The 16450-nt window shown below is 43.6% G+C and overlaps 1 protein-coding gene across 2 annotated transcripts in view; it reads left to right on the forward strand.

Annotated features, from left to right (window-relative positions):
* KCNT2 (potassium sodium-activated channel subfamily T member 2) overlaps positions 1–16450 on the forward strand; it is a 2196588-nt gene that overhangs the window by 1079816 nt on the left and 1100322 nt on the right. The gene's annotated exons all lie outside the window — the stretch shown is intronic.

Consider the following 16450-nt stretch of genomic DNA (forward strand, 5'->3'; position numbering starts at 1 on the left):
TCTCATTTCCCTCATTAGCTATTTTTAGGTCTGCCTTTGATACAGCTTTATGTATACCTAATTGTTAGAAATGGGGTTTCTGGTTGGCTAGGGTGTACACCTAAGCCAGTCAGAACCCACCCAGTCTGGTCAGGGCTATGGAGTTACACACCCAAGATAATCCCTCCTCATCCCTTTGGTAGCTTGGCACAAGCAGTCAGACCTATCCCAGAGGCAATGTGTAAAGCGATTGCACAACACATGTAACACATGTGACGCACTATCCCCACCACAAAGGAAACACAATACCAAGTTATATAGAAATAAACTGTATTGTACACAACATCATTAGACCAAACACGACATGTCAGTAATAACCTGCTACCCAAGCAGTTGTCAGAATATTACACAGTACTGTTGCCCTGCAGAACTCAGCAATAGTCACATATCGCACACAGGTTACTCATTATTCCGCAACATAAACAGTAGTCAAGTAAACATTACTACAATAAAGCACATGTCATAAGATTCTCATAAATGCCCATACCAGGAACATTACGAAATACATGGCATGTCATAAAAACAGATTAGTATAAATGCCCATAACAAGGAACATATGGAAACACAGGTCACCAGAAAGGTATGGATCCTAGTGAAAATGTACTCACACATGTCCACAACAGGAACATAGATCTTACTGCACCATCGTGACTGCCCATGTCATGGAGTACAAAGCCCTCCTTGTCTGCTTACAGGCCCGAATCCTGGGAGCCGGATAAAGAGAGCTCTGGCACTCCTCCTGCACAGAAAGAGCCCACAACTGGCTTTGCGGGGACAGATCCTCTGTTGAGGTCTCTCCACGGCCCAGCAAGCCGTTTGAGTGAGACTGAGGGAGAGGGGTGACACGCACCTTTTCCAATCCTCTGGGGTCGGTCTCTCCCCATTTTGGAAATATCTGGGGCCTCATCTGACCCTTGTGGGAGGCAGAGAACCCAATGGCTCCCCAGTAACACTAGAGCATTCACCCCTCGTGTAGCGACCAGGAGGGAGGGAATCAACCTCACCTCCCTTCATCCTACTTCTCCACTGGCAGCACTTGCCTCTGGGCATGCTGCAATCCGAGGCTGCTCTTTCTGGGCTCTCAGGTGACTGAGCCCAAGGGAAGCCTCCCCAGCACCAACGGAGTGGGCCGGCTCCTCTTTTACTGCGGCCCTGCTGCTCTTGACTCAGGCTTCAGAAGTGGATGCCTGCTCCTGCCCGAGGGGCGCCTCTCGACAGCTTCCCCTGCCCCAGGGGCTCCACCTGGAGTGCTCCTGTTTTCCTTGTTCTTGTGCCCCGGGGACACGTTGGACAGCATGTTGTCGTTTTCCAAACACCCAGCTTGTGGCAGTGAATTCAGGAGCCACACAATGAAGAAAAAGCACTCTCCAGGCGCTATAGAAATTAATAGGGCGCTCTCAGGGCACCTTGAGGCCAGTTAAGTAGAAAGCACTTTTCCAGGTGCTATACCATAAAAAATGGAAGCACTCCTCATGCGCTTCAGGCAGTTGCAGGGGTCAGGGGCCACAGCACCCAGCCCCTAGGGACACAAAGGTGAAGCAAAGGGCGGCAGGGCCCAGCAACAGGCCAGCACAAAGGGGATGCAGACAGTGGCAGTTCCTCCAAGTGACCAAACATATCACAGGTCAGCACAGCAGCAGCAGTCCAAAGCGGTTCCTGGTGACTCCCTCCAGCAGCATTCTGTGTCCAGTTACAAGCATGTTAAAAGTGTCTCTTTTTCATGGGGAAAATTTCCTGTACTCATACTCAGTTTTGCAAAGGTTTCACAAAGAAGGGGAGATCCAACTAGTTATAATCGGCTCCGGGTGTGCTCCCTCTCTCCTCCAGCACAAGGGGGTAAACAAGCCCTTTGTGTGAGGCCAGGGCACAGCCTCTACAGATGCAAGTGTGCCCCACCTCCCCTTCTCTCAGCCCAGGAAGACCAATTAAAATGTAGATGCACCTCATGACACCTCCACCCTCCTTGCGTAGAGGCTGTCTGAAAAGTATGCACAAAGCCCAACTGTCACTCTGCCCAGACGTGGTTGGAGTCAAGCTGCAAAACACCAGAGTCATAAGCACAGAGAAGTGCTCACTTTTAAGAAGTAGCATTTCTGTAATGATAAAAAAACACCTACAGCAGTAAGCAGCATTTCTCACTCCCCTTCCAACTATACCAAACATGCCTACAGTAACCCCTTATAAATCAGACAATACCCCTTAGACATAAGGCTGGGCATTTCCAATACAATCCTATTAGAAGTAGGACAAACAGCAGTGAGAAACCAAATAGGCTGTTTGCCACTACCAGGACAGGTCACGCAACCAGCCTTCTACATACATAGCACTCTGCCCATAGGGCTAACTATGGCCTACGTTAGGGGTGGCTCACATCCACCAAAAGTAGAGTTCTGGGCCTGGCAAGTAAATTTAGATGCCAGGTCCCTGTGGCAGTAAACTGTGCACGCAGGCCTGAGACATGTTTGAAAGGCTACTTTTGTGGTTGGTGCAAGCAGCGCTGTGGGCCTGCTAGTAACATTAAATTTACAGGCCCTGGGAATAGGGATACCAAAGTACAAGGGACTTATAGGTAAATTAAATGTGCCAATTAGGTCTAAGCCAATCATACCAACTTTAGAAGGGGCAGCCACTGCACTTTAGCACTCATCAGCAGTGATAAAGTGCTCAGAGTCCTAAAGCCAACAGCAAGAGGTCAGAAAAAATAGGAGGAAGGAAAATGTCTGGGGATTAACCCGCAAAAAGAGCCAGATCCAACACTAATAAAAATACATAAAGTGGCTTTTGGTCAGCAGCCTTCATCAATTGGTCTGTTAACTTGTCATTCACATTTTGCTTCCTCCCACCATAGCGTACAGCAAGGGGCATAATGTCAGCCCTTCTTACACTCTGGCAATGACTGACTACAAAGAGCTGTCTGACACACTCCACTTAAAGTAGTTCCTTGTGACGCATCTGGCTCAAAATGTGTTTTATTTATGTTTTATATTCATTTTAATACCAGCATTTTTACCTGCACTTTGAGTGCCCAGTTATTATTTCTGCCTCCTTTGTAGAGACACCAGTATAAAATGTATTAGTATCACTGTCACATTGTAAATTAGTAATTTATTCAAGTATCCTTCACGAAGAAATTTACTTAAATGCATGGCACAACACATAGGCTTGGTATTTAAAAAATATCACTAGTAAAATAGCCACATGAGTAGTTTTTTAAAATGTTCATTTGTTTATTGCAGCATAGGTTTATATTTGTTACATTTAAGCGGCTCTATTTATTTATTAGATGTATGACAAAATTTGAGAAATGGCTGGTCACCAGACACAGCGTTAAGGGCCTCTACTCAGACACCTACACCTTCCTAAACAAATCAGCCCCACCAACGGTCCAGCCCCAAAAGATTGGAGGTGGAGCTGGAATGCATATTCATGCCCAGGAGGTGAACTGACATTCTCCACAGAGCACGGGTCTCATCCTACAATGCAGCGGGACAAGAGGCGTTGATCAAGCTTGCACATTATTGTTATTGTATACCCGCATGGGTGGCAACATGGAAAGCTGCTAGTATAGACTCCTGTTGGCACAACTGCAGTCAAATGGTATTGATAGGATGTGCTCAGAGACATTAACAAGAATTTTGACACAGTCATATCTGCCTTGTCCAGGTATTTATTACTGGGGCTACTGAATGTACTGACCTAGCCCCTACTCTCTAGCAAGCGGAAGGCCATTGCAATCACTCTTTGCGCGACTAAGAAGGCAATCACCTGCAAGAGGGGCATCAATTCCACACCTGACCATGCTGACTGGCTGTATAAATTATGGGATACAATTGGAATGGAAAAACTCACAGCTTCACTAGAAGCAAAGTTGCCACAATACGACACAATGTGGGGTTCATGTATTTGGTTCCTTGTGCAAGAATTTTGCAAACTCTCTTGCTCAAACTACCTCTGAATTCTTCGGCTCATGCAGGGAGAGTATGTGAGAACTCCCAGAAGAAAGGAACACAGACTTAGGCAGTCATTCTGACCCTGGCGGTAATTACCGCCAGGGCCGGGGTCGTCGGTAGCACCGCCAACAGGCTGGCGGTGCTCCGCCGGGCATTCTGACCGCGGCGGTACAGCCGTGGCCAGAAGCGGAAAGCCGGCGGTGTACCGCCGACTTTCCGCTGCCCATGGGAATCCGCCATGGCGGCGCAGCTTGCTGCGCCGCCATGGGGATTCTGACACCCCATACCGCCATCCTGTTCCTGGCAGTTCGCCAATGGCATGGGCACTGCAGGGGCCCCCATAAGAGGGCCCCACAAAGAATTTCAGTGTCTGCTTTGCAGACACTGAAATTCGCGACGGGTGCAACTGCACCCGTCGCACCTTCCCACTCTGCCGGCTCCATTCTGAGCCGGCTTCCTCGTGGGAAGGGTGTTTCCCACTGGGCTGGCGGGCGGCCTTTTGGCGGTCGCCCGCCGGCCCAGTGGGAAACCCAGAATGACTGCCGCGGTCTTTTGACCGCGGTACGGTCTTCTGGCGGTTCCCGCTTGGCGGGCCCCCTTAGTCTAGATTCTGTGTGAGGCCCTCCTCCTGACATTGAGCCCAGCCAGAGCAGGATGCCGTGGAGGTGGAGAGTACCCCTTTCCCATACGGACAATGCCAAGCTTTTCTACCCCTCCTTACCATTCCCTTCCAGTATCTACCCCCTAGCTCTCTTCTGTGTTCCCCCTTTCCCTATGTTACACCTCACCGGCCGTTGGTTGTAGGTGAGAGTATATATTCATTAATGAAAATGAATAAAACAGATTTGAACCCCTAAAGAGCACAAACATGTTTTAGTTGAGATGAGCTACACATAAGTATTCAAATAAAGTCGTGGCAGGTTCAAGATACACTGGGGCAATTTTGGGTCCTTATTTTGTATCTTTTCAACTTGTTTTTCAATGCCATGTTGATAGAAGGATATTGTATGGGGAGAAACATGTCACTTTTTTTTACCTGTTTTCATAAAATGTGGAAGATGTACTTTGTGCAGAATTTCCTAATTCATAGCCCTCCCATTTCACTAGTTACATTAATTCCAGACTTTTATTCTGGTTTCTCACATATACTCTAATTCACAAATTTGAGGTGAGTTATACCATGGAGTACTGTTGAGACAAGAATGTCCCCTGGATGTTGCAGATGAATTTGGTACCCAGATTTTCCTTTAAACCAGTGCATGTGAAATCCAACAAATATGCGAGGCCTATGCACTAAAATGACCCAAAAAAAGGAGCATGGTTTTGAGAACAAGGAGCGATGCTAGAAGTATACACTCTAGTAGACACATGGCTATCACTTGTGTCTCTGGGACATTCACAGTGAGTGTTAGTGGCAGCATACCATTTAAATCCGTAGTGTTTGAGCAGGTCTTCTTATCTGTTCTAGGTAAGATCATGATGGCCATATGCCTGGTTGTCTAATGTGTTTCTTTTGTGTCATGTTCATATAATGTAATAACATTCCAATGTTTACGTTGAGCGCATTTGGAATGTATGGTGCCTCTTGGAATGCCTCAGTGTTGCCTATGAGTGTGCACACTATATCCGGTGGGAATCTTATGTCCCTGATTTTGACAAGACATAAGAGCAACGTTGTGATACAGCCTCACCAGTCAGTAGAGATATATTGCCTGTACTCTTTAGCTGGAGGTTGTAGCTTTAGACTCTGCAGTGCAGAGTGATGTAGACAGGGCTGCCTCTCAAACTAATATGTGACTTATTTAGGCTTTCCTGAGCACTGGCATGTGCTGCATGGTGGTGAAATGGGGAGGGGGTGAGTCAGCTGACTAAGCTGTTAAAAGGAGAGAGGTTTCTAAACAAAGCCTGGGCCTTTAGGCTTCCATTGGAATGGCTAATCCAGGATGTCTGATGAGTTGATGAAAGACAGATACAGAGCTTCACAATTATTGTTCTTGTGCTATGGGTACTCCTGCCTGACGTCGGCATTGTCAATACCTGATGTGAGAGCAACTACCTTACACAAATATTTTGACTGCACTGCAGAATGAAGTTTAAGTTAAGGAACACCCCAAACCTGTTTCTCAACTGTAGACAGTGGAACTACACCACCTTCATGCTTGGTTCCATTTTAAACCTACTTCACTAATAAAGATGAGGATGGGGTGATCTGTAAAGTAAGTGTACTCATGGTGCTGCTGTGATCCAGGGGCTGCCCCCAAGGAAAAGAATATATCACATGAAGCCTACATATTTTGCTGGAAAACCTGTGAGTCTGCCTGAGACATTAGAACCTCTCTGTCTGCTGAGGGGAGAGAACAGGGTGCCTTGCCCTACTGGAGCCATTTGTCTTAGGAGAAAAAGCCCAGACTCTGTGTCCAGAGAATGGACAGTTTTCTTATCTCAGCACTGGGATGAGAGGGGAGAACAGGCTACCTTGTCCCCCAGGAGCCATCTGCACGAGGAGAAAGAGCCCAGTCCATTTCTCAAGAGAGGGAAGTGGCCCACAAGAAACAGATTGTGTCCGTAGTTGACCTGAGTGAACTCAAGGGGAGCCCTTTGTCACTGTTTGATCAAGGTCCAAATGGTATGTGACAGTTCTCCAGAGCGTCCTCTTCAGTGAACATCATAGAGGAAGACAAAGGATATGTGCTGACTGTCACCACAACACCCAAGGACCTCACTCTAGCACCATGGACTGGACTAAAGGATCCAGCCTCTTCAGGGGTTAAAACCATAAATCCAATTTGCCTTCACCTGACCTCCTGCTGTATTCACCAGCACATTGCTGAGAGAATGATTATTAACAAATGGGAAGTTTGGGGGAGAAATAACGAGGGTCAAGGGAGAATTAGGAAGGGGTTTAGGGAAGGACATGCACCAATTCATAAAACAGTAAGCCCATTGCTATTCACAAACTGCACTCTCAAAATTACTACAGCCTAAACAGACCCAAATGAGGTGTAAACGAGGTCAGAGCTGGAGTAAATCCAGTAACTCGCATGGCCAAGCATTGGTACTGCAACACTCTCCCTTTAAAAATAATGAAGGCATGGAGGTAAAATAAAAAGCCCATAGAAACTAATGTTCACTTATTCATTGAAAAAAAAATGTAAATACATTTAATTTAATGCTAAAAAAAGTTATGCTCCAATAAAAATAAAACATAATTACTTGTTTATTATAAAATATGTTGCTGAGTTATTAAAATGTAAAGATCAATGTAAGATTACATTTTTAATAAATTAATCCAATATATAACTGATAAAGTTTATTCTATAATAAATAAATATACAGTTGACATTTTAGGTAGGATTTTTTAAATATATGTAATTCCACCCACGTGTGAAAAGTTATAAGTAATAACTTTACATTTGTAAATTATGCCCGGCCCTTGGTTTTAGATGGGAAGATATGTACGCCTACACTTTGTAGTAAATTGACACTCGTATTTGATGAGCCGTCTGAAGTAATACATTTGCTGCAAAGAATGAGTAAACTTACATGTGTAGATTTACTCATGAGTACATTTTCCATTGTGACTAGCCTAAAACTCTTTTTTAGTCTTTTTTTACTCTTGTCCCTGTCAAATATGTTCAACATTTGTGGTTTTGCTCTCACTTAGAAGACCCTGATATAATTTCTCAACTAGCCTTGAGAACAGTGCACCTCTTCCTGTGCACCTTGGGGGATCCAGCCCAGTCATGGAGAAGAATAAAGATACATATAATGTACTCCAGGCCTGTAAACTGTGTGGTAATTCGTACTGGTGGGTTACTGCAGTGTGATTTCATATGATGATATTTTCTAACAATGTAGAACTGGTGGCCTCGCTCATAACTGGTTTAAAAATGTAAAAGTTGAATCATGTATTGAAAAGATGCATCCTTTGTATAATTTAATGAGAAGAGAAGTCTTCTGCACCAGCTCCTGCTGGGCAAGCACATAATTAGCTACAAATCCGTAAATTAAATACAACGTGGCCTATGCTGTGCCTGCTGAGGCAACACTGTGACCTTTAGTCGCTGTGTCAGTTATGTGCCCAGTTGCGGGGACAAACAGCCCATTAAAAACACTGACGTGATGCGATGCCTACTGTCGTTACAGCGCGATGCAGACTGCCTAATTTGGTCGATAAAATAACATATGGAATTTGTTATAAAAAAATGTGGAAATCCATTATCGCAGAAGATAATTATTCCTCTACCTAGACAGTAAACAAGAATGGCTTCTCCTCGCATTGGTTGTTTTGTCTTAATCTCCTTGTGTACTTCAATGATAGGATATTTGCCCATGCATGAATTATTTTTAGAGAAACCAGAGGAAGACAATCTGGTGCATTGTTCCGTGAATACTGCATGATGAGCTAATTGAGCTGCTTGCTTCTCCCGGTTAGTTCTCTAAATATATTATATATCAAATGTAACACCACCACAGGTAAATAATAAAAGTATTCCCCGTTGCAACTCAGAGTTAGACGGAGAGGGAAGTGAGTGATTTTTTCAACGCTGCCCTCTTTTCAAGTAAGGAAAAGTAAACTCCAAATGGAAGGTATGATAGTTGTGTTTATATGATAATTCCTACCTTGACGAGGCACAAGGACATCTGCGGCACTGAAGCACATTTGCGGACAGGTATTTTTCTACTCCGTCGAAGAAAATGCCAGCATCTGAACCCAATCAACACGCTAATCTGATCCCCTTGCAAAGTCATTGACATCTTTTACATGCAACTCATGATTCTGTATCAAGTTTCAAATGTGTAAATTTTTCAGATTGAGAACTATAGAGTGATCATTTCATGAAATAACGTCCTTTTTTTAAAATAAGAAAATATAAGTGCAATGGCCTTTTTTCAAAATTGTAGGTTGGACTTGATTAAGGATTTCCCTTATTCTGGTGGACTTTTTACGATCGCTTATGCTGAAATTCTCATTGTCATCCCACTGATACAAGAGTGATCGCTGCGGGTTCGGTACTCAGACATTTAACCCAGATAAATGGAGACATTTTCTGTTGAAAACTGCCAATACAGTTTAGTTTGTGCAAATGATTCTACATCCCTGTGGCAGTGAATCAGCTAAGGTCAGTTTTGAAAGTTTTTGGACGGTCTCCATCATTCCTTGTGGTTTATAATGACTTTTGCTCCAATTTGTTTGTAGAGTGATTCCTGGAAGGATTGCTCATTAAAAGTTACTCAATTTAAATCTCTAGTCAAAACATAATCTACAGTTGGGATATTAATTAATATCTAAAATATGTTTCATATAAATTGTCACTGAACATATAACAATTGAAAGCCTTATTCATGAAATATAGTAACAGTTCTCATGGTGCAAATGTATTACTTTTACAAATTAACAAACATTCCCAGCAGCATTTCTGGAAACCTGTCTCAGGTACAAGTTGTTAGATATCCCTTTGATAAAGGTATGGTGACTCCAATCTTAACAACACCATTCCTACTAGGTGACTTCACCATCTCACAAAACGTATCTCTTGTTGATTAATGGGCATCACTGTCCTTTTAAAAAATAAATCCAATTAAGACTGCTTCATATGGAAAAATCATTACAATGTACCTAAGCGCTAATGCAGCACCTAGAAGCCTGGTCATGGCAAATGAACTGCAAATCTTAATGGAGGACATTATGTTTAGAAAAGATCGGTCACAAATTACTTGGAAATGGATGCTGGATTGGCTCATATTCATTAATATCAATAAAGCCATATGAATTTTAGAATTGTTGCTGGTCCAAATATTTGTTGTTGAGGCAAATCACAAGGATAATGTGTAACTTACATTCTGCAAGAAAGGCTTAGAAGAAATAAACGAAGACATAGACCATCATAAAGAATCCTTGACTCAATCGCAAATCAATTAACTGCAGAAAGATGTCAAGATGTTTTCAAATTAAAACGTTTAAGCATTCATGACAGCTAAATACTATTCACAACAACAATCAAAGAAAAAGCAGCAGCTCTATAGTCAAAATAAAATACAATTGGTCCTTAGCTCTAATGAATGGAGCAGCAGTGACAAAAGCTCACCTTAAACATTGGGGAGCTTTGTACCATCGATCAGCCCTGTGCCTCCACCCTTTATGTTCTGCCCTAATGCATATCTCAGGTTTGAATGCACAGTGTGTTTTATGGGGAACAGGACTCTTTTTAGAAAGAGAACTATCCAGAAGGAGAGGCAAGTAAAAAGATGCAATAAATCCAATACAGGAACAATACAGAATAACCAGCTCACTAGAATAGGCAAGGCCATAGAGCAACCTGCCGGTACCAATACAGAAACCTAGTACTTAACCTTACTAAAACTGCCTTGTCAGAAGAACAACTGTCTGTGCTAAATAAGGGACACAGGGCCAGATGTATGACCCTGAGTTTTGCGACCCGCAGTTTGCAACTCATTTTGCAAGCCGCAAAACTTTATATACAACAGTGTACTTTACACTGTTTGTAATTCGCAATGGGGTCGCAAATGACCTACGTCATGAATATTCATGAGGTAGGCCGCAATTTGCAACCCCATTGGTAATGGCCGCCCTCACAGGGATGGTGGCCTGCTGGAGATAGCAGACCACCATGTCTGTGTCTGCTTTTAAATAAAGCAGTTTAAAAAAAAAAAAAGTAGCCAATTTTCCTTAAAGGAAAAAGAGATGCATTTAAAAAAAAGAAAGCAAAGTTTTCTTTTCATATTTTCAGAGCAGGCAGTGGTCCATAGGACCACTGCCTGCTCTGAAAAAATATTTTCGCTGCCATTCACAGAGGGGAAGGGATCCCAGGGGGACCGCTTCCCGTTTGCGAATGGGTTAGCACCAGTTTGAAACTGGTACTGACTGCGATTGTTTTGTGACCGTGAATGCTCCATCGCGCTGTGACTCGCAATTAGGAAGGGAACGCCCCTTCCTAATTGTGACTCGCAAATCTGTTTTGCGATTCGGTAAATAGATTACTGAATCACAAAATAGGCTCTGTACATACCAAATGTTTTTTTCCTGTCACAAATGGTCCAATTCTGCGAATCGTGCCATTTACAACAGGAAAAATGGTATTTACACGTGCCCCTGAGCCCCTACCCCTAAAGTGGATGCCTTTGGATTACACTGCAAACATTTGCAAGATCAGATTGATTCATTTTTTTCTGAGACATTTTCCAATGCTGATTACATTTCAAATACAGGTTTGAAGAAACTGTCATGGTTGTTCCTCCAACTAAAAATATCTCTCCCTGAGGGCCAGACGTTTTAACAAGATGTGACAAAGGACTTTGCAGAAACAAAACAGAGTTATTGTAGGAGGCTGGACTGCCTTGTAGTGGGTACCAAGGGGTACTTGCACCTTGCACCAGGCCCAGGTATCCCTTATTAGTGTAGAGGGGTGTCTAGCAGCTTAGGCTGATAGAAAAGGTAGTTTAGCAGAGCAGCTTAGGCTGAACTAGGAGACGAGTGAAGGTCCTACAGTACCACTAGTGTCATAAGCACAATATCATAAGAAAACACAATACACAGATATACTAAAAATAAAGGTACTTTATTTTTATGACAATATGCCAAAGTATCTCAGTGAGTACCCTCAGTATGAGGATAGCAAATATACACAAGATATATGTACACAATACCAAAATATGCAGTAATAGCAATAGAAAACAGTGCAAACAATGTATAGTCACAATAGAATGCAATGGGGGCACATAGGAATAGGGGCAACACAAACCATATACTCTGGAAGTGGAATGCGAACCACGAATGGACCCCAAACCTATGTGACCTTGTAGAGGGTCGCTGGGACTGTAAGAAAACAGTGAGGGTTAGAAAAATAGCCCACCTCAAGACCCTGAAAAGTGGGTGCAAAGTGCACCTAAGTTCCCCAAAGAGCACAGAAGTCGTGATAGGGGAATTCTGCAAGGAAGACCAACACCAGCAATGCAACAACGATGGATTTCCTGACGAGAGTACCTGTGGAACAAGGGGACCAAGTCCAAGAGTCACGATCAAGTCGGGAGTGGGCAGATGCCCAAGAAATGCCAGCTGTGGGTGCAAAGAAGCTGCTACTGGATGGTAGAAGCTGTAGATTCTGCAAGAATGACAAGGGCTAGAAACTTCCCCTTTGGATGATGGATGTCCCACATCGTGAAGAGTCGTGCAGAGGTGTTTCCGTGCAGAAAGACCGCAAACAAGCCTTGCTAGCTGCAAGGGTTGCGGTTAGGGATTTTGGATGCTGCTGTGGCCCAGGAGGGACCAGGAAGTCACCAATTACGTGAGGAGACAGAGGGGGCATCCAGCAAGACAAAGAGTCCACTCAGAAGCAAGCAGCACCCGTAGAAGTACCAGAACAGGCACTACAAAGTGGAGTGAACCGGAGCTCACCCAAAGTTGTACAAGAGGGTCCCACGAAGCCAGAGGACAACTCAGGAGGTTGTGCAATGCAGGTTAGAGTGCCGGGGACCCAGGCTTGGCTGTGCACAAAGGAAATCCTGGAAGAGTGCACAGGAGCCGGAGTAGCTGCAAAACACACGGTTCCCAGCAATGCAGTCTAGCGTGGGGAGGCAAGGACTTACCTCCACCAAACTTGGACTAAAGAGTCACTGGACTGTGGGAGTCACTTGGACAGAGTTGCTGAGTTCAAGGGACGTCGCTCGTCGTGCTGAGAGGAGACCCAGAGGACCGGTGATGCAGTTCTTTGGTGCCTGCGGTTGCAGTGGGAAGATTCCGTCGACCCACGGGAGATTTCTTCGGAGCTTCTAGTGCAGAGAGGAGGCAGACTACCCCCACAGCGTGCACCACCAGGAAAATAGTCGAGAAGGCGGGAGGATCAGCGTTACAAGGTCGCAGTAGTCGTCTTTGCTACTTTGTTCCAGTTTTGCAGGCTTCCAGCGCGGTCAGCAGTCGATTCCTTGGCAGAAGGTGAAGAGAGAGATACAGAGGAACTCTGATGAGCTCTTGCATTCGTTATCTAAGGAATTCCCCAAAGCAGAGACCCTAAATAGCCAGAAAAGGAGGTTTGGCTACTTAGGAGAGAGGATAGGCTAGCAACACCTGAAGGAGCCTATCAGAAGGAGTCTCTGACTTCACCTGCTGGCACTGGCCACTCAGAGCAGTCCAGTGTGCCAGCAGCACCTCTGTTTCCAAGATGGCAGAGGTCTGGAGCACACTGGAGGAGCTCTGGGCACCTCCCAGGGGAGGTGCAGGTCAGGGGAGTGGTCACTCCCCTTTCCTTTGTCCAATTTCGCGCCAGAGCAGGGCTGAGGGATCCCTGAACCGGTGCAGACTGGTTTATGCAGAGATGGGCACCATCTGTGCCCATCAAAGCATTTCCAGAGGCTGGGGGAGGCAACTCCTCCCCAGCCCTGACACCTTTTTCCAAAGGGAGAGGGTGTAACACTGGAATCTGATTTTTTGATCAACACTGATGCTAAGATTCAATATTTCTATGTGTTGCTGAATATCCATAAGTCACAATGTCTTCCACCAGGACACTCCATTGTTTCCAGGTCTGGGTCAACTTTGAAACCTGTCTCTATCTTCTTTGTCTTCTACCTCAGATATGTGGTAGTGAAAATGCCATTGTTTGTCAATGCTGCCATGGATATTTGGAAATCATTAAACACATCTCCTTTGATGAATGCAAGAACTAGTTATGAGAGGATGTGGAGAGGCTTTATTCCAACATCCCTCAAGGTGCCACTTTATAGGTTGTAGAAATTATATTATACTTTGTAAATGAGACTACATCACTCCGTCAACTTTGTGATGGAATGTGCACTCCTAGCATTAAGCAAATACTTTTTGGAACTAGAGAGTACAATATACTATAAAACACAAGGGACCTCAATGGTATAGTTTTCCAATCCAGAAAATATATTCTGATGAGAACCATGACAAGCACCATATTCAGCTATGGCCCTGACACATTGATGATATTTTGATCAAATGATCTGGCAATAAACAGCAATCACAGGACTTTATAAGCTAGATCATTCTGTGAACCCCTCATTTGCAATTCACACATTAATGGACAAGAAAAAAGCTTTTATTTTTGGACTTGAACATCCTTCCTAAGGGAGGAATGTTCATCATTGAGACCTACCACAAACCAACTGTTTTCAACCGATTACTAAAATGTGACAGGTTACTTCTCCAGACGCTCACAGAAAACTTACCCTTTGAGCAATGTTTATGCCTATGTAGAAACTGTACTGAAAATTCTACTTACAACAAACAAGCTGCAGAACGTGCCCTGAAATTGAAGGAAAGGAAATGCCCCAGGAAGACCACTGAATGAGCAAAGACACATGTATGAAGCAACAACTGTGAAGTTCGATTGCAACCCAGGATACCTGCACAGAATGAACGAATCACGTTACTACCTATTCTTTGAGCTTCACCAACCAATCATTAATAGGTATTGGCAGATTTTAAATACTGTGAAAATGCAGCTGCCAAAACTCGTGTTCTCCTTCAAGAGAGGACGTAACTTAAGGGATAGTCTGATACATGATACAAATAAACCCTGCCCGGTGATCAAGGACACATTATGGACTTCCACTTCTTATGGGACACTCTTCATGTGACCATTGCACATTTTGCCCGTTGACCATAACCACAAAGGAAAATAATCTGAAAACCTACGGCCAATGAGAAAACATAATAACTGCAATAGCGAAAATGTGATGAATATTATCATATGCCCCTGTGAATTAAGTAAGGTCAGAATGTCCGCTGCGGAAATCAAGATCCATATTGGGGAACATGTAGTGGCTTTTGATGTCATTGGTCTTCAACTTGGGGGCCAATCATTTTCTGAAATTGGGCCACAATGAAAACGTTTTTGGGATCTGTGGTCTCCCACAGCTGGCTTGAACAACGTGATGCTGAACAAACAGACAAAGAGGTGTTTATAGATTACAGAGCCATAGGGTGGGACTAAACAACGAGATATCTTGCTATAAATTCAACCAGTAATCTTAGGGCCAGATGTCACTTCTATTAAATTCCAGGAGAACACATGATAAAAAACAAATCTTGGTTCAGGTTTGAATTATACCCTGCAAACATTAACTTGGGGCAACAACATTGTAGAGTCTTTGTATTGCTATTAATATTTCTCTATCATGGGCACTCAGCATCTCAGTAATAAGTCCCACAAAGGAAAATATATTGTGCCTATATCTCCTTGCACTCTAGCACTCACTACCATGAGTTATTATATGCCCCCCGTTTATTACAGCAGAATTAATTGCCAATGACATTGATATTGAAGCAAACTAAATTCACTGGAGGATTTCTGTCCCCTCCATTCAGAATAATTTCTACATATTGCAATGTTTAAATTTTTTACACCATTACATTACACATTTTTTGCCCGGTATAAGTGAAAGAACATTATCAATGTGATCTGGCATTTCCATTTTTTCATGACAAGGAGATTCGTTATCCTCATTACTTGCACTTTCGTTTATGATCCGGTCCTTGACTATAAGAAATTACTGATATGTTTGAGATAACAATACCGCCCAAACTAACCTGCTCGCTATGACAGTGAATGTGAATGTGATGCTCGACCACATAAACATACTTCACACATGATGATGTGATACTGTAGCATTGTGACTTATTTGTGTCCCCAAACCTGAAGCAGGGACCATTCTATTTCACTTTATTTGTATCTTGCTTCTGATGAGGCATATCAAAATATTTATGCTGTATCTTTCATGGTCTCACAGAATGCCAAATGACCATTTGGTTTAAAATCTTGTTCACATTGCTAATTTTTCCACCCACACACCATCTCCGTACACAGAGCTAGCCTCTATAAGCTTAGGTTGCTAGGTTTAGAATAGGTCCCCTTTTTTGGACCTGGTGCATGCCACTGTCCCATTTGGGTGCATACTGATGGTAGAAATCTGTTGATTGAATGACAGGAGATTAGGACTAATAATCCAATTTCCAAATTTTGCATTTAATCTAATCATAGAGAAGTTTGATAAAGAGGTTTGTGGGTAATTCCATTTTGTTTTTGAGGGCCCAATAGTTGTTGTTTTTTTTCCCAAAATCACGGGAACATTTCAAAAAGACCTCTATCATGAGCTCCTTAACCACTTCGCTGCCAGGCCTTTTCCCCCTCCTGTGCCAGGCCTTTTTTTGCCTATTGGGGCAGTTCGCGCTTAGGCCCTCATAACTTTTTGTCCACATAAGCTAACCAAGCCAAATTTGCGTCCTTTTTTTCCAACATCCTAGCGATTCTAAAGGTACCCAGACTTTGTGGGTTCCCCTGAAGGAGGCCAAGAAATTGGCCAAAATACAGTGAAAATTTCGTTTTTTTCAAAAAAATTGGAAAAAGGGGCTGCAGAAGAAGGCTTGTGCTTTTTCCCCTGAAAATGGCATCAACAAAGGGTTTGCGGTGCTAAACTCA

Source organism: Pleurodeles waltl, chromosome 4_2 (genome assembly GCF_031143425.1).
Source record: "Pleurodeles waltl isolate 20211129_DDA chromosome 4_2, aPleWal1.hap1.20221129, whole genome shotgun sequence".
Classification (NCBI taxonomy): domain Eukaryota; kingdom Metazoa; phylum Chordata; class Amphibia; order Caudata; family Salamandridae; genus Pleurodeles; species Pleurodeles waltl.